This window comes from Hemitrygon akajei, chromosome 28 (assembly GCF_048418815.1).
Source record: "Hemitrygon akajei chromosome 28, sHemAka1.3, whole genome shotgun sequence".
NCBI classification, from domain to species: domain Eukaryota; kingdom Metazoa; phylum Chordata; class Chondrichthyes; order Myliobatiformes; family Dasyatidae; genus Hemitrygon; species Hemitrygon akajei.
In genome coordinates this window covers 29,063,814-29,080,669 of record NC_133151.1, presented here as the reverse complement: position 1 = coordinate 29,080,669, position 16,856 = coordinate 29,063,814, and the positions used below count along the sequence as shown (strand labels likewise).

The 16,856-nt window shown below is 41.7% G+C and overlaps 1 non-coding gene and 1 pseudogene across 1 annotated transcript; one reads left to right on the top strand and one right to left on the bottom strand.

Annotated features, from left to right (window-relative positions):
- Nucleotides 1-16,856, bottom strand: part of LOC140717792 (uncharacterized) — an 819,648-nt pseudogene that overhangs the window by 679,919 nt on the left and 122,873 nt on the right.
- On the top strand, nt 3,759-3,840 carry trnas-aga (transfer RNA serine (anticodon AGA)). The gene has a single exon. It is a non-coding gene; the product is annotated as a tRNA-Ser (tRNA).

Below are 16,856 nucleotides of genomic sequence, written 5' to 3'. Positions count from 1 at the left end.
GAGGGAGATAACCAGTGTGTCTAACTGCAAGGCCGTAGGAATAGGGTCAGAATGATAATGAAAATCACATCCGTTGCTGAAATGTCGGGAACGAGATATCCGGCTGGGTCGGAGCACAGCGACCGGATAATAATCGGATGCGGTAGGAAGCGATGAAGAGGGAGAGGAGGACGGGGAGGACGGTAAAAGCGTAAGAGAGACACAAGGGATATTGCACAGGGAAAACTATCCAACGAACAAAACAATAGATAATCGGGGGAAAGCGGCAAAATTAACAAATAAAAAGACAGGAGAAGAACAGAGATATTTACCTATCAGCAGAATGGAGCGGCGGGAATGTGCTGGGTCCGTTATCCAGAGGCCGGCAGATCCAAACCATCGTCTGCTATCCTTCAGCAGAATATTTTACCGCAAATTGCCATCACGTCACCTGTGTACACAGCACACATTTCACTAAAAAATAAAAACTTGTGCTTCCAATTTAAGTTTCCGTCCACTCACTCCATCACTTTCTGAGATTTGTTGAGAACTTCGCGGGTAAAACGACAATTCCTGTCGTGCTCAGCGATTGTCCAGCGCATCTTGTTCTCCGCTCCATAAAGCTGTGTCTAGTATTGAACAGACAACACTGTAAACACTCATCAACTCAAGAAACATTTGTGAGTGATGAAACGGGATTAACCTTTCTGATCGTGAAACTCAATTAGAAATGGTGAGAGAAGAAGATAGCTTTCCGTGTCAAAGAAGGTGAGAAGTTGGGTGGGAAGTGAAAACGGGGACATCTCTGATGGGGCGAGACCAATACCCGATGGCGGGAAGACATTCGGAAAGAGAAACACTGGGCTAAAATGGCAGACGAACGACGGGCAGAAATGTTAATTTCATAGAGAAAGAAGTAATGTGGCTGAGTGATTCCAGACAGAGATGTTTGTGAGACAGGTGCTGAAAAACAGGTACAACACACGGCGATCGCCGGGAATCGAACCCGGGTGAGCTGATTGAAATGCAGCTATTCTCATCCCTATACCACTATCGCTCCATGTTACAGGAGTTTCGAGTAGTGAAGCGTCTCCCATCCTCCATGTGATTCCACAGACCCCGAGCTGCTCTCTGTCGGATCAATCCTCACTCTGCAGCAGGTTTTATTGCGGCCAGTTGATATCGCCATCCTCAAACAGAGGGAGTTATACAACAGCCAATGAGTATTCACCAGCGATCGGACTGAGTGAGAGCCGAACTCTCAAAGAGTCGGAAGGGCTGCAAACGGTGCCTGCCTTACATCAGCACATGGGAAAACAGAAAACAGATCGTGCACGTTCTTTAGAAAAGGCGATTGAAGGTACGAGGGTGATTGATAAGTTCGTGGCCTACGGTAGGAGATGAGTTATACAGCTTTCGTTACATGCACAAATAGCTCAATTCTTTGAGTGATTATTCAGAATGTTTGAAGTTAATAACTCATCAGGGGTGATTGATGTTAATGGCTTAAGATAGGAAATGTTATTAACTCTCGTTACATGCACCCGCAGGCCAACACTTTGAGTGTTTATGCAGAAAGTTTGAAGTTAATAACTCATCCTCTTCCACCGTAGGCCACGCATTTATCAATCACCCCTGATGAGCTATTATCTTCAAACTTTCTGCACAATCACTCAGAGAGTTGAACAGCGTGTGCATGCAACGAGAGCTGTATAACTCATCTCCATCTACCTTCCGCCACGAACCTATCAATTACCCCTGCTTTGGACACTTTCTGGAGGTCCAAGATCAGTATGCTCAACGACCGCTGGACTAAATATGTAAATGTAGGAGGGGACTATGTTGAAAAATAATTGTGTTAGATTTTATAAAACAGACTCCTTCTACCTTAGGGCACGAACCTATCAATCACCCCTCATAGCTGATTGATAGGTTCGTGCCCTAAGGTAGAAGGAGTCAGGTAGGAATAAATAAAATAATAACCAACAACCACTTTGCTGGGATTATACTGAGATTCTCTCCATAGTTGCTAGAAGATTGAGTAGCAGATCTGCTGACAAATCCCACAGAAATGTCATGTGGATAGGGTTACAACGATCGGACATTTCACCTTCTGCAAAATTAACCAGATTTTTTATTTTGTGTAAGATAAGAAATGGAATTTCTGAAGTGCATCTGTCGGAGTATTTTTGTTCTGGGCCATTGATTGTCCTACTAGTGTTGACAATGGAATTAGGTTATGAAATTCACTCTGTAACTTGTAAATAATCCAAACTCGCACTTTACTGTCTCTGCATAAACGGCAACATAACAATGTCGTCACCGGGCCAGCAACTTAGAACAAGAATTATGCTGTTCACTCTGCACCAATACTCACTCAGACTACTTTCCCCAAGTATATCACCAAATTAAGGCAGCTCAGTTGGCCACGTGATCTATCCTTTCTTCTCCCAGTCACTGACCTGGGGGATCTTCCTTGCGATGGTGGGTTTCAGGAAAGAGTTATCACAGCTATCACATTCGAAGTTTCCACTTTTATATTCATATTTTCCAATTCAATTACCACATTCCAGTGTCATTGGCCGTAGGTCATCCGATTGGCTTGAATTCTCCCATTTGTTAGCTCTGCACCAGGCCAGCATCCATTTATTTGCCTCTTCCCAGCAAGCGTCAATTGGTAATTTATGCCACTTTGTTCCCTTTAGTAACCAGTTTAAATCACTCCAGGCAGGCATTGACCACAATATTCACACATTTGCATGTTATATAACATCAAAAACACCTCACAAATAACTTCTAATTTAGAAAATATCTCTTAACCCGCAGATTACCTGAAGCAACTTTGTGTTTGCTTTAAAACACAGAAATTTTCTTCTCACAAAATGGAAGATGTAAAACGGTTCCACAAAATGAAATCTTCATTTCCAAGCACATTGCTGGTACAAAGACATTTGATCTGTCTGCTTCCACTGTCCTTGAGCCATTCGAGTTCGATGTTATCTTACATATTTTAAATCCTCCGTGGCCAACATCTCCTCTTTTTCGATCCACGGAAATTCCTGGGGATCACATTTCTGTTAATATGTCTCGGTGAATATGGCACAGAAGGAACAGCAGCATTCATGACTATATCAAAAATACAGTTAAGGATTTAAAAATATTATCCGAGCAAAAACATGAAGAAACATGATAAGTGTACCCTATTTCATACCATTCTGTACATTGGTAATTTAACGGTAATTAGCATTATTGGTATATGGAGTTTGGGAAAAAATGGTACATGGATCTTAGAAAAATAGAGACCTCTGTGTAATCCAAGGTAACTTCTAAGGTAAGTACATGTTCAGCACAACATGCGGGCCGAAGGAAATTTATTGTGTTGTAGGTTTTCTATGTTTCTATATTGAAACGCAATATAAGTGTATGAAAACAAACAAAATCAGCAAAAATAAATCTGTAAAGGCATGGTGCTCGCAAACACTGAAGGTATTAAAATTGCCCTAAAACACACACTGGGGAAAATACCATGGGTAACCACTGGAACAAAGAGCAAAGCAATGACAACATGTGAAGTAATACACATCAAAGAATGTGAATTAACATTTAAACCCCAGTTCCAAACTTTATTCCAAAGGGGATGGATTCTGCAAATTATCATTGGCTAAACCGACGTGATATCGAATAGTCTTTGATGACACATCCCATTATTTAATTTGGTAAATAACTCTGTCTGACTCTACCATAATATAAATTATAGGTGGAAGAACACTAGAGCACTTGCAGTCGTGGCCGAGTGGTTAAGGCGATGGACTAGAAATCCATTTGGGTTTCCCCGCGCAGCTTCGAATCCTGCCGACTACGTGTTTACATCGGTTTTGATTCCCTGATCCCTCCCACGTATACAGATTGTAAAAAGCCAGTCGATACACCAATCTCTGTTCGCCGCCTGCAACCCCTGTGTTCTGCATTTATTCAGGTGGCCTCTGTTAAGCTGTTATCCGAAATGTTGGTGGTTCCAACCTATCCAGGGGCGCTGTTGATCCAGTGGCCTTTGCTGTTCGTTTTGTGCGCTCCGTGCTGTCCCTAATACATTCATTAAAAAAGATATATCCACATACAGAAAACAGAACACTACCACGACCTGTCTTGCTTACATTCATGTTGCCATAAACTGAATATATTGCGCATGGACGATCAAACCAGCAGAAACTCGTACAGGGCACCAATGCATTTCATGTTTAAATTTATGTTATCGCCACTTAAAACAGAGTGATAAATTCACTCAACTTCACTCACACCAACACTAACTGTTTCCACAACTCACTTTCAAACTCGACATTTCATGCTGTCGACATTTTAGCTTTGTTATTATTATTATTATGACTTTCTCAGCTCAAGCTGGTAAAACCTGAAGTCCGGGCGTACTGACGCACGCTCATTCCTCAATAGCTGCGGCCTGCCGAACACTTTAGTGGCGTATAGTGGATTTCAGGAGATTTACAGAAATATTGGTTTGCTGTCCAAACTGTTTAATGCTATTGTGCAGTGACTATGAGATCATAGTTGTTCATGATATTACCATTGGGACAATCTACACCCTGTTCATGCTCGATAGTCTTTCAATTTCTTCTTTTAATTCAGCATATTTCTGGTGCTTTTCACTTGTTAATTGTTGTAGGTTATGTGTGTTTGCAATGACTATATCGGTTATGTACGTTGTTACTGCTTTTTTAATTCAGTAATATTATATATCCAGACGGTTATTATGGATTGTCCTATCTGTAACAAGGGATCAGACAAAAATTAATGTGTAGGACTCTGACCCTAATCTAGAACAGGTTTGTATTTATAGCAAGGTGTGGTGTCTTTTATGAGTTTGCATTTTAAACAAGGTTTTGATGAGTGATATTTGTCAATTGATTGTCCCCGCGTAAGTATTCAGATTGAGTTAAACTGCTGCTCAATCCTGTAATGTGTTGGATTGTTCCTAGTGGCTCTTGTCTTTTTATGCATTTATCGTCATTAATCTGTAGGACGTTTATTATGTACTTCTAATATTTTTCGGTTAACCACCTGGCCCTGTATTGCCACAAGGAACCCCTCTGTTTCTGGGAAGAGATCTCCAACTCTGAGCAAAGCGTTCCACGTTTCCTTCTTCACATCTTGTCTGCTCAGGTCATGGGGATGTCTTCCATGGAGGGATGCTCCCCCATTGGTTAACTTTATATTATTATCATTTTTATTTCACGTTTTTTGTATTTTCACGGTATGTTATGTTTTCTACATTGATTGTCCGTCTTGTCCGCACTCTTTCACTGATTATATTCAGTTTCTTTGCACTTACTGTAAATACCCACAAGGAAACGCATCTAACGGTGGCATATTTGTGCTTTGTTAATGAATTGACTTTGAACTTGGAAATGTTGTGCGCTGCTACACAGGACCCTGACCCTCGGTGCCCTCTAGTGGTCGGTGGCTGCCTCACGGATCTCACTGCGACTCCCCGGGTCGTTTTGTGAACCCAGGAGCCGGGATGTTTCACTTCTTGTTCACATCAACGTGCAAGTTAAATAAAGCGACGACTTGCTGCTCCACTGCGAAGTTCACGAACGTCGTTCACATTTGTATAAAGGGAAACAAATTTCATGTTTCAGGTGGAAACCCATTCGTCACCACATGGAAAGAGAGAAAATAAGGTATTTTTCAGTTTCAGACAAGGAGGGAGAACGTGATCGGGCAAAGAAAAAGCCGCGGATCTGGTGAGACCAAGTGAATGACTGTAACTGTTATAATCGGGACTTGTATTTCTATGTTATATGAACAACAAAACTGCGGAAAACGTCCAGCACGGTGGACTATGGTAATGAAAGGAGGGGAAAAATAAACTGAGTCAAAGACCAGGTGGGCTACAGTCGAAGATGGGTATTTTTTGGCAGAAGGATCAGAGTAACGTACACAAAACACTGGAGGACCTCAGCAGGTCAGTCAGCATCTATGGAGAGGAATAAATAATCGAAGTGTTAGGCCGTGTTCCTTCATCAGTACTGGAAAGGAAGAGGGAAGAAGCCAGAATAAGAACGCGGGGGAAGAAAAGGAGCACAAGCTACAAGGTGGTAGGTGAGGCCAGGTGAGGATGGAAGGTAGATATGTTGGGGAAAGGGGATTTTTGAAAACTGGGAGATGATAGTTGAAGCCAGGTACGAACAAAAGGTAGATATTTTGGGGAAAGGGAAATAAATGAGAGGCTGGGTGGTGATTGGTGGAAAAGAAAAAAAAGGTTGAAAAGCAGAAATTAGATTGGATGACTAGAGGGAGGCGGTAGACGTGCGAAGAAAAGTGAAGACACAAGAGGGAATCCCGAATAGAAAATTAAAACAAAGTGGGGAGAATGGAGAGATTACTGAATTAGAGAAATCGATGCTCATTCTATCAGGTTGAAGTCTACCCAGACGGAATATGAAGTGCTGCTTCTCCATCCCGAGACTGGCTTCATCGTGACAGTAGAGGAATCCATGGACTATCATGTCAGAATGGGAATGGGCAGTGGAGTTAAAATGTTTGACCATTGGGAAATCCTGCTCGTTGCGGACGGAGCAAAGTTGCTCGACAAAATGCTTCCCCAATCCATCTTGTGTCTCGCAATTGGAGATGAGGCCGTATTGGGAGCTCCCGATACGGTAGATGGCCCAGACAAACTCACAGCCGAAGTATTTCCTCACCTGGAAGGACTGTTTGGGACCCTGAATTTTGTGTGGGAGGAAGTGAATGGACAGGCGCAACACTTCTTCCGTTTGGATAAACACCGGAAGGGAAATCAGAAGGGAGTGTGTCGTCTCGGCCGAATTGTATCGTGATGCACCCGGGATCCATTGGGATTTCCTCGTGCAGCTTCGAGTCCTGATAACTGTGTATTTCCAACATTTTCAGTCGGAGTCCAGTTGGTTTCATCCCAGATGAAGGATATGCATTCAATCTCTGATTTCCTACACTGAACGATAATTAATAAAACGCTTGGACTCACAGAAAATCGCCCATGAATTAGTGTGAGTGGTCGACTTGGTCCCAAGAGTTCCATGTACATTATGCTCTGAAAGAGGTTATTTTTATAGCTTGAAATTGTAGATTTTTAAATGGCCGAGAATCGAACTCAGGTCTACTGGTTAGAAAGCAGCTATGCTCACCACTGTACCGCAATCGCCTCATGATCGAGTGGAGATTCGGGTAGTGAACCGTCTCCTTTGCTATAAGATTCAGTTCTGTAACTCGATTATCTGTTTCCGAGCTGCTTTCTGAAGGATCATTGCTCACTCCGTTGTTGTTCCTATTCCGACCAGTGAATGTCGCGTCATTCCCACAGACCGGAGAAACACAACACTGTGTTCGGACTGCAGGGAAAATCAAGTCAAGTCAAGTCACTTTTATTGTCATTTCGACCATAACTGCTGGTACAGTACATTGTAAAAATGAGACAACGTTTTTCAGGACCATGGTGTTACATGACACAGTACAAAAACTAGACTGAACTACGTAAAAAAATCAACACAGAAAAAACAGCTACACTAGGCTACAGACCTACCCAGGACTGCATAATGTACACAAAACAGTGCAGGCATTACAATAAATTATAAAGTCGACAAGAGGGCAGTCCAGCCTCTGGGTATTGAGGAGTCTGATAGCTTGTGGGAAGAAACTGTTACATAGTCTGGTCGTGAGAGCCCAAATGCTTCAGAGCCTTTTCCCAGACGGCAGGAGGGAGAAGAGTTTGTTTGAGGGGTGCGTGCGGTCCTTCATAATGCTGTTTGCTTTCCGGATGCAGTCTGTGGTGTAAATCTCCGTGATGTCGGGAAGAGAGACCACGATGATCTTCTCAGCTGACCTCACTATTTACAATACTCAAGGTGAGGCCTCACCAATGCCTTATAAAGTCTCAGCATCAAATCCCTGCTCCTGTATTCTAACCGCTTGAAGTGAATGCTAACATTGCTTTTGCCTTCCTCACCTCTGACTCTACTTGCAAGCTATCTTTAGGTTGGTCTGCACAAAGACTCCCAAGTCCCTTTGCGTCTCAGATTTTTGGGTTTTCTCTCTATTCGGAAAATAATCTGCACATTTATTTCTACTACCAAAGTGCATGACCATGCATTTTCCAACAATGTATTTCAATTGTCATTGTCTTGCCAATTCTCCTAATCTGTCTCCATTCTACAAATCTGTCTAAGTACTTCTGCAGCCTACCTATTTCCTGAACAGTACCTGCCAATCTTGTTATCTGCAAACTTGCAACAAAGCCATCTATTTCGTTATATAAATTATTGATATACAGCATAAAAATAAGTGGTCCCAACACCGACCCCTGCGGAACACCACTACTCACTGGCAGCCAACCAGAAAGGATCCTTTTTTTCCCACTTGCTGCCTTCTACCAATCAACCAATGCTCTAACCACGCCATTAACTTTCCTGTCATACCATGGGCTGTTTACTTGGTAAGCAGCCACATCTGTGGCACCTTGTCTTTTGAAAGTCCAAATATATGGCATCCGCTGCATCCCCTTTACCTATCCTGTGTGTATTTTCAGTGTGTAATTCCAACAGATTTATCAGGCAAGATCTCCCCTTAAGGAAATAATGCTGACTCTGTCCTTTCTTGTCCTGTGTTTCCAATACTCCATAACTTCATCTTTAATAATTAACTCCAATATCTTCCTAAACACTGAGGTCAGGCTAACTGCTGTATAATTTCCTTTCTGCCCCCTTCCTCCTTTCTTAAAGAGTGGAGTGACATCTGCAATTTTCCAGTCCCCTTACACCATGCCAGAGTCCAATACGTTTTGAAAGATCATTACTAATGGCACCACAATCTCTACCGCTACCTCTATCAGAACCCTAGGTTGCAGTTCATCTGGTCCGGATGACTTATATACCCTCAGGTCTTTCAGCTTTTTGAGCACCTTTCCCTTATAATAATAACTGCACTCCCTTCTCTCCCCTCACACGCTTCAACATCTGGCACACGGCTAGTAACTTCCACTGATGCCAAAAATTCATTTCGTTCATCTGCCATCTCCTTCCCCTCCCAACACTCCGGTATTATTTCTCTGGCCTGATTTTCTAATAGTCCAATATCCAGTCTCATCTCTCCTCTATATATTACGTACTTGAAAAAGCTTAAACTATCCACTTTGATAATATTTGCTGGCTTGTTTGCATATTTAATCTTTATCCTCTTTAGGTTGCTCTTTGTAAGGTGTTAGAAACTTCCCAATCCTCTGTATTCTGACTTTTTTTCTTTGTTTTATGACCTCCCTTTTGGTTTTACATTAGCTTTGGCTTCCTTGTCAGCCATAGTTGTACTATTTTGCCATTTGAGTATTTATTTGTTTCTGGAATACATTTATCCTGCACCTCCCTCATTTTTCTCAGAACCTCCCACCATTGCTGCTCTGCTGCCATCTCTGCCAGCATCTCCTTCCAATTTACTTTAGCCAACTCCTCTCTGATACCACTGTTACTACCTTTACTCCACTGAAACACTGCTCTGTCAGACAGTACTCTCTCCCTATTCAATTTCAAGTTGAACTCAATGATACTGTGATCACTGGCTCCTAAGGATTCTTTTACCTGAAGTTCCTTAATTGCCTCCTGTTCAATAAATAACACATAATCCAGAATAGCTGATTCCCTCGTAGGCTCAACGACAAACTTCTCTAAAAAGTCATCTCTTTGGTGAATACCTAACTCACTCTCTTGAGATCTATTTCCAACCTGATTTTCCCAATCAACCCTTTATGTTGAAATCTTCCATGAAATCTCCAATAACATTGCCCTTTTGACATGCCTTTTCTATTTCCTGTTGTAATCTGTGGTCCACATCCAAACAACTGTTGACGGCCTGTTTATAACTGCATCAACGTCCTTTTACACTAGCAGTTTGTTTTATCTCTACTCACAATGATTCAACATCTTCCGATTATATGACACATCTTTCTACCGATTTGATACCATTCTTTACCAGCAGAGCCATGCCATCCCCATTGCCTACCTTCCTGTCCCTCTGATATGTCTAACTTGGGCATTTAGCTCCCAACTATAAATATTTTTCAGCCGTGATTCCATGATGATCACATTATACATGACAATCCGTAATATGGCAATAAAATTATCCACCTTATTTTTTATACTCTGTGCATTGAGGTATAACACTTCAAGTATTGGATTTGCTACCCTTATTGATTCTGCATCCCTCTGCTGGTTGCAGTTGTGTCCTATCACCTGCTCGCTCTTCCTGACAGTGTGACCTCATGCTGTCTTTTCTTTCCGTACCATCTGTACTATCCTGAGTCCTTTCACGCCAGTTCTCACGCCCCTCAAAATTAGTTTATACCCAGTCCAACAGCTCTAACAAACCAACAGTATGCCCACAAGAAAATAAATCCCGGGGTTGCGAATGATGAGAGAAATGTATTTTGATAATGCATTTACTTTCAGCTTTGAATTTTGTTTTAGAGAGACGGGTGTTGTACTGGTCTGTGTCCTCACTGCCCGGTGCTGTGCTCCGTCAGCTCAGTGTGCTCGGAATATGGTGTCAGTGTTTTTACAGAAGCATGTCCTTATTACACAATTGATCTTGTCCAACCAGGAGCTTAGAAGATTCACTGGAGAATGGAATTTTTTTTCAGACTGTTATTGGTCACAGGATCATTTTGGAATGATCTGGATTATTTGACCCATCAAGTTTATACCAACTCTTGTTCCAACATTTCCACGGTCCCACTCGCTACTCTGTCTTCACAGCTCTGCAAGTTATTTCACCTGAAATAACACCATCCTTTGATCTACTTTGATAAACTAAAATCTCTTCGATTAACCAAAGTCTCTTTGCACCTCTGTTTTTTGAATTTTTTTTTACCTGCTTGGAAAGCTGTCTTATCATTTGTGGGTATATGCATGACCATTTAGTTCCCTGCGCTATATGCCATCTTCTAATTCTTTGCCCATTCTCCAAATTTGTCTGTCCCTCTGCAGATTCCCTGCTTCCTCAACACTACCTGTAATCTATAAATTTTCTGCAAACTTCACCACAAAGCCATTACTTCTGTCACCCAAATCATTGTCCTATATGTAAAAAGAAGTGCTCCAGCAGTCCCCAGAGTCAGTCATACCTGAGTTCATCCATCTGACCTGTCAAGCCTCTCACACTGAAGCAAATGCAGTTTAAACCAATTGTCTTTCCTCTCCATTGTGCGTGCTCCTGTCTATCCTTTTGACTAAATTTTCCGTCATTGGCAAAGTGTTATGTCCTGCTCAGGGTCACACTGACCGCCACTCCCATTTGCACGATTCTGAGAATCACTCGCAAATCTACAGGATATTAGGCCCCCTCCAGTTCAGGAGCAATTCATTTCTTGTGTCCAAGTGTCCCTGCCACAGAAGAAATTGCAGTGATCCACAAACGTCCATCTTTCTCCCATGCCTCAGCCACTCAGTCAAATATTCATCTGAATCAGCATTTTATTTCTACCCTCAAATGTATTCGTTACAGGGTGTAAACCAGAGATTACTATTTTTGAAGATGGGCTTTTAAAGATTTTTTTTTCTAATTATCTCTATTTACTGTGTAAAACTCAACACCCTTTTTTTTACCAAGTTATGTGCATCACAAGCACTTGAGAATTTTTTGCAGACGCTCTGACTCGGTCCTGAACCTGGTATTCAAGGGACAACACACCGTCCCGGGATCTCTTTTACAGTCACAGATCCTATCCTCCCCTACTGGGCATCAGAGACAATATCAGTGCCAGCAGCCTGGCTGCTCCTGGCGTGCCGTGAGAGGTCATTCCCCCATCAGAATTCAAAACGTGTACGTGTTGTGAGGGGAACAGACAATGGCGACCCTGCGCTGTGCGACACTTTCTCCTGTCTCTCCTGGAGGTCACAAAACTTATCAGCATCCTTCAACTTAGGTGTGACAATCTCACTAAAGGATCTGGTCTCACTGCTCTAGATGAGCCGAGCTACAGCTGGTGCATATCCCTCATGTGAATGTACATGGAACACTGACCGACTTCCTGATCTACCACATCCTGAGGCAGAGTATGTCACTGGCATAACTCCATTCTTGCTACTCTAACAGGGAGAGAGAATCTGAGAAACAAACAACTCTAAAATTTCATGTCCTAGACTACACCACCTCATATGACATTCCTCTGCCCACATTTCCAGCTGGTCTATGATCTGTGAATCCTTTGTCAATCTTTCTGACTATAGTCAGCTGCGCCAATTTTTTGTGTCACCTATGTAGTTTCCTGGTTTGTCAATATAACCCTTGTTAAATGGGCCAAATATATTGGCTCATGTGCAGTTCTCTGCCGCAACATGTGCAATTAAAAATAGACTACAAATATCCCTGTGAAAATCTCAACAATCTGCAATCTTGCCTCAATAATCTGGAATGAATTATATGCATTCTTGTTGAGTTATCCATCTTCGTGTTCTTTGAGAGTCCTACTGATCCCAGCAAATTATTAGCAATGTGCGTGGAATATCAGCGTATCCTTCCTGATGCTTATTTTCACCATCATTTTCTGTTTGGTGAATATTGACGTGAAATATTCATCTACCGATTTGGTCTCTTATTCCGGCTACGGACATACTTTTACTCCTCCACCACTGAGTTGTCTACGTTCCTGCTTTTGCTGTAGTGCCCCTTTTGTTTTTAATGTATGCACAAGGCATTCTCTCTAGGCTTCCTCAGCAAAATCATTCCCTCTCCCTTACCATTATTCATCACTACAGAATATCTGTTTAATTTGCATATTGCTGCATATTCATCAAAGGCACTGTCTAATTTGCACTTTCTAAACTTTCCTTATCGTTCCTTTTCCTTTTTGACTCCATTTACAACATCTCTGCTCGTGCAATGTTCTTAGATCTGTATTCTTGTCTTACACCCTCACAAAAACCATTTGAATTTTGAACCATTCAGTTTTAAATAACTGTCACAGGTCTGGTGTGAGTTACAGCTGCCTCCGGTCTCTGCTGTCCCCAGGATCTGCCTAACATAGTTCTCATTAGCTTCCAACACACACAAAATGTCGGAGAAATTCTGTATTGAAAGTAGTAAATTATAAACATTTCTAGTTAAGGCCCTTTAACAAGACTGGAAAAAAATAGATGCGAGGTCATGATAAGAAGATGCTGGAAGGTGAGTATGAAGTACAAGGTGGTAGGTGATCATTAACTTACTCTTAGTTAAGCAAGATCGTGTCCATCTTTGTGCGTGACTGTTATCAAAATGGTCTCCCGTCGAAATGCATTAATTGCAAGGGTCATGCCGCAGTGCAAGGTCTCTTAATAGTCCCCAAATCATCTGCCTTTACCACCATCCCTAGCAATAAACGCCACACATTTTCTGTGTTAAAAAGTTAACCTGAGACATCCCTACACTTTTCTCCAATCATCATAGAATTATGCGTCCTTGTTTTAGCGACATCCAATTTGGGAAACATTCCCTGAATGTCCCCTCATTTGATATCTCCTATCATTTTGTCACATCAAGTCACATCTCATTCTGTTTCCTGCTAAACAGGAAAGGCCTATCTTACTCTTCCTATACTCACAAGATATTATGCTATGAAGTTCAATGGTCAAAGTACTTTTTTTGGTCAAAGTACAAATGTAACCAGGTATATCTTGCTGCCAACATGCACAGTAAATACAAAGAAACACAAAGGAATCTATGAAAAACTGCACATATCAAAGACTGGTAAACACGGATGTAGAAAAGAGGAAAAAGAGAATAAATTGTGTGTAAACGAAAAGTAAAGTGATAATAAATGTGCAGGATCTGTCAAGAACATGAGCTGCGGATTCCATGAATGTGAGTTCATTGTTGTTCTGAGCGACATTATCCCCTCTGCTTCCAAACCCTTGCAGTGAGGGGTAACAGCTATTTCTGAGCCTGGTGCTGTGGGACCTGAGGCTCCTGTGACTCCCTCTTGGTGGCATCACGGAGAAGAGAGCATTGCCTGGCTGACAGGTTCCTTGATAATGGATGCTGCTTTTCTGTACCAGGTGTCCTTGTTGATGTGTTCAATGTGAGGACGGCTTTACCAGTGATGGATTGGCTGCATCAACAGTTTTTCAATTGTTATTGCATTCAAGGGCAGTGGTGTTTCCAAATCAGACCGGTCAGGCTATTCTCCACTATAGATCTAGAGAATATTAACAAAGTCTTAAATGACATGCAAAATATGCACAAACTGACGTACTATATGCTGTAAATGGTGAGAAGTATTTCCACGATGCAACAAATTGCGCTCCTCGGAGCCTCTACACTAAGACAATTTCAGCCAATGTTGGGGCAATTACATTCACAGACTACAGTGTTGCTTTCACTACTTTCCAGAACCTGCCTACATTTCTGTTTCTCTTTCTGATGCTGGCATTTCAAAAATCTTTGGAAATTGAAGTACACATCAGTCAAGGTTCACCTTTGTCAACTCTCCGTTACATCCTGAGAGATGTCCATTGGGATTGAGGGGATAGATAGTGTCCATGAATTGAAGTCCATTATCGCGGTTGTACACTTCTCTGTCCTTGAAGCGGTGAAGTTGTTCCAGTGTTTAACGGTGTTGTAAAGTTCTGAATCTGTAGAAGACAATGTGCTCACTGCACAGTGCTGTAGGTTTTATTCTTCTGTGTCCTGTTAGTGAAGGACTAGATATTGTAAAGTTCACTGTACCTGCAGTCAAATGTTGACTTTTCTTGAGCAGGTACATATGTAGGGCATGTTTATACCAGAGACAGACCATTCGCTCCTTTGCAGTATAGGCCAGATGTTGTTAAATTCTCTGTTCCTACAGTATGGTGCTGGCAGTTTAAACATCATGTGGTCTGTGTCTCCCAATGTACTAAATTCCCCCAAAGGACTTTCCCATCAAAATGGTTTGAAAGACCCAACAGCACTTCCTCTTTAGTATCAACTCGCCACACTCATCACACTTTCCTCCTTCTCCTTTTCCTTAGGAAACACCGGTATTCATTTTCTACCTCGCATGTTAACTCTGGCTCCAGGCTCCAACCCCCAGTTTTATCCTAGGGTGGTCCTGTTCTCTGCTCACTATACTGTTGTTTACTGTGTGTGCATCAGATGTTTGGGATTCTCAGTGATCTTCCTGAATGAGGACATTTCCTGATTCACTGTGAGACTTATTTCTTGTTTCCTGTATATTCCTCCATGTTCCTGTCTAATTTCATCTTTTTCGTCCTTACATATGACTCCTCTTACATTTTTAAACAAATACAATATTTCTCATCACCCTCACTTCCTGACCATCTCTGTCCTTCCTGAACACACCAAACAAATAATTCCCCATCCACTCAAGGCTTCATACTGACCTGTAGCTCTGGATGCCAACACCCCCTCCACATGCTACACGATAAAAATCGACAAGGTGGCTCCAGCATGCTTCCCTGTGAGAATAGTACTTCTCCTTGACTGTAACCAATCCCGGTTAAACCAGTCCCATTGATCCGGGAAGAGAGCCCAATGATCTGTGTTCCTGATGCCCTCCCTCCTGCACCAAAATGTTACCCACACATTTCAGTGTACCAACTTACCATATCTTACCTTGGGACATTTGAGAAAAAACAGTGACATCAAAAATGAATTCCAAATTGCAGTGAAGAACAAAACATCACCATTATAGAACAGCAATGGGAAAACCTCAGAAACAGCATATCACAAGCAGCACAAGAGGTGATTCCCAAAGAACAGAACAAAGCTAAAAAGAAATGAATGACAGAAGAAATTATGAATCTTATGGAACAAAAAAGAAAATGTACGGAAAACGAAAAAGTGTACGTGTCCTTGCATGCATAGTTAACAACCAAGTGCAAGGAAACAAAAGAAAAGTGGCTTAAGGACAAATGTGAGTTAATAGAACAATTGCAGAAAACCAACAACAGCAAACATGTGCACGATGAGATCAAAGAGGTCACAAATCGAAAGAAAAACGGGGCAAAACTAGGATGTATAAAAGCAAAAGACGGCTTTAGCAATTATGGAAAAAGGAAAAAAAAATGCAAAGATGGCCAGAATGCATCAAAGACCTATACGACGACAAAGACCGAGAGGACAACTTTGATATTTGCAACAACAACGAGGGCCCAGCAACACTGAAAGAAGAAGTGAAACATGCTATGAAGAAAATGCGAAAGGGGAAATCATCAGGACCAGATAACATTCCGGTTGAACTGTATGAAGCGCTAGAAGATTCTGGTTTCGAGAAATTAACAATATTATTTAATAGAATATACAACAGTGGCAACGTACCTGAAGAGCTTTTAAAGACATTATTCATTGCACTGCCAAAGAAACCAAGTGCAACAGAATGCGGACTACACAGAATAATTAGTTAAATGAGCCGCCGCACAAAAATTCTACTTAGAATCATCATGCTCAGAATAAGAAACATAATTAAACCAGAGATCAGTGAAGGACAGTGCGGCTTTGTCGAAGGAAAAGGAACATCAAACGTCACTTATATTGTCAGGAAAATTATCAAAATGTCAACAGAAGTACAAGACCTATACTTTTGTTTCATTGACTATACAATAGCCTTTGACACAGTGAAACACCAGTTCATCATGAAAATGCTTAAAAATATTATTATCGACGGAAAAGATCTAAGAATAATCAGGAATCTCTAATGTCAACAAGGCACAGCCAGACGGATAGACGAGGTTGGTGAATATCAGCCAATAAAGTGAGGAGTAGGAAAGGATTGTGTTCTATCACCAGACCTGTTCTCCCTGTACGGTGAAAACATCATGAGAACCATAGAAGACCTACCTGGAATAAGCATAGGAGGATAC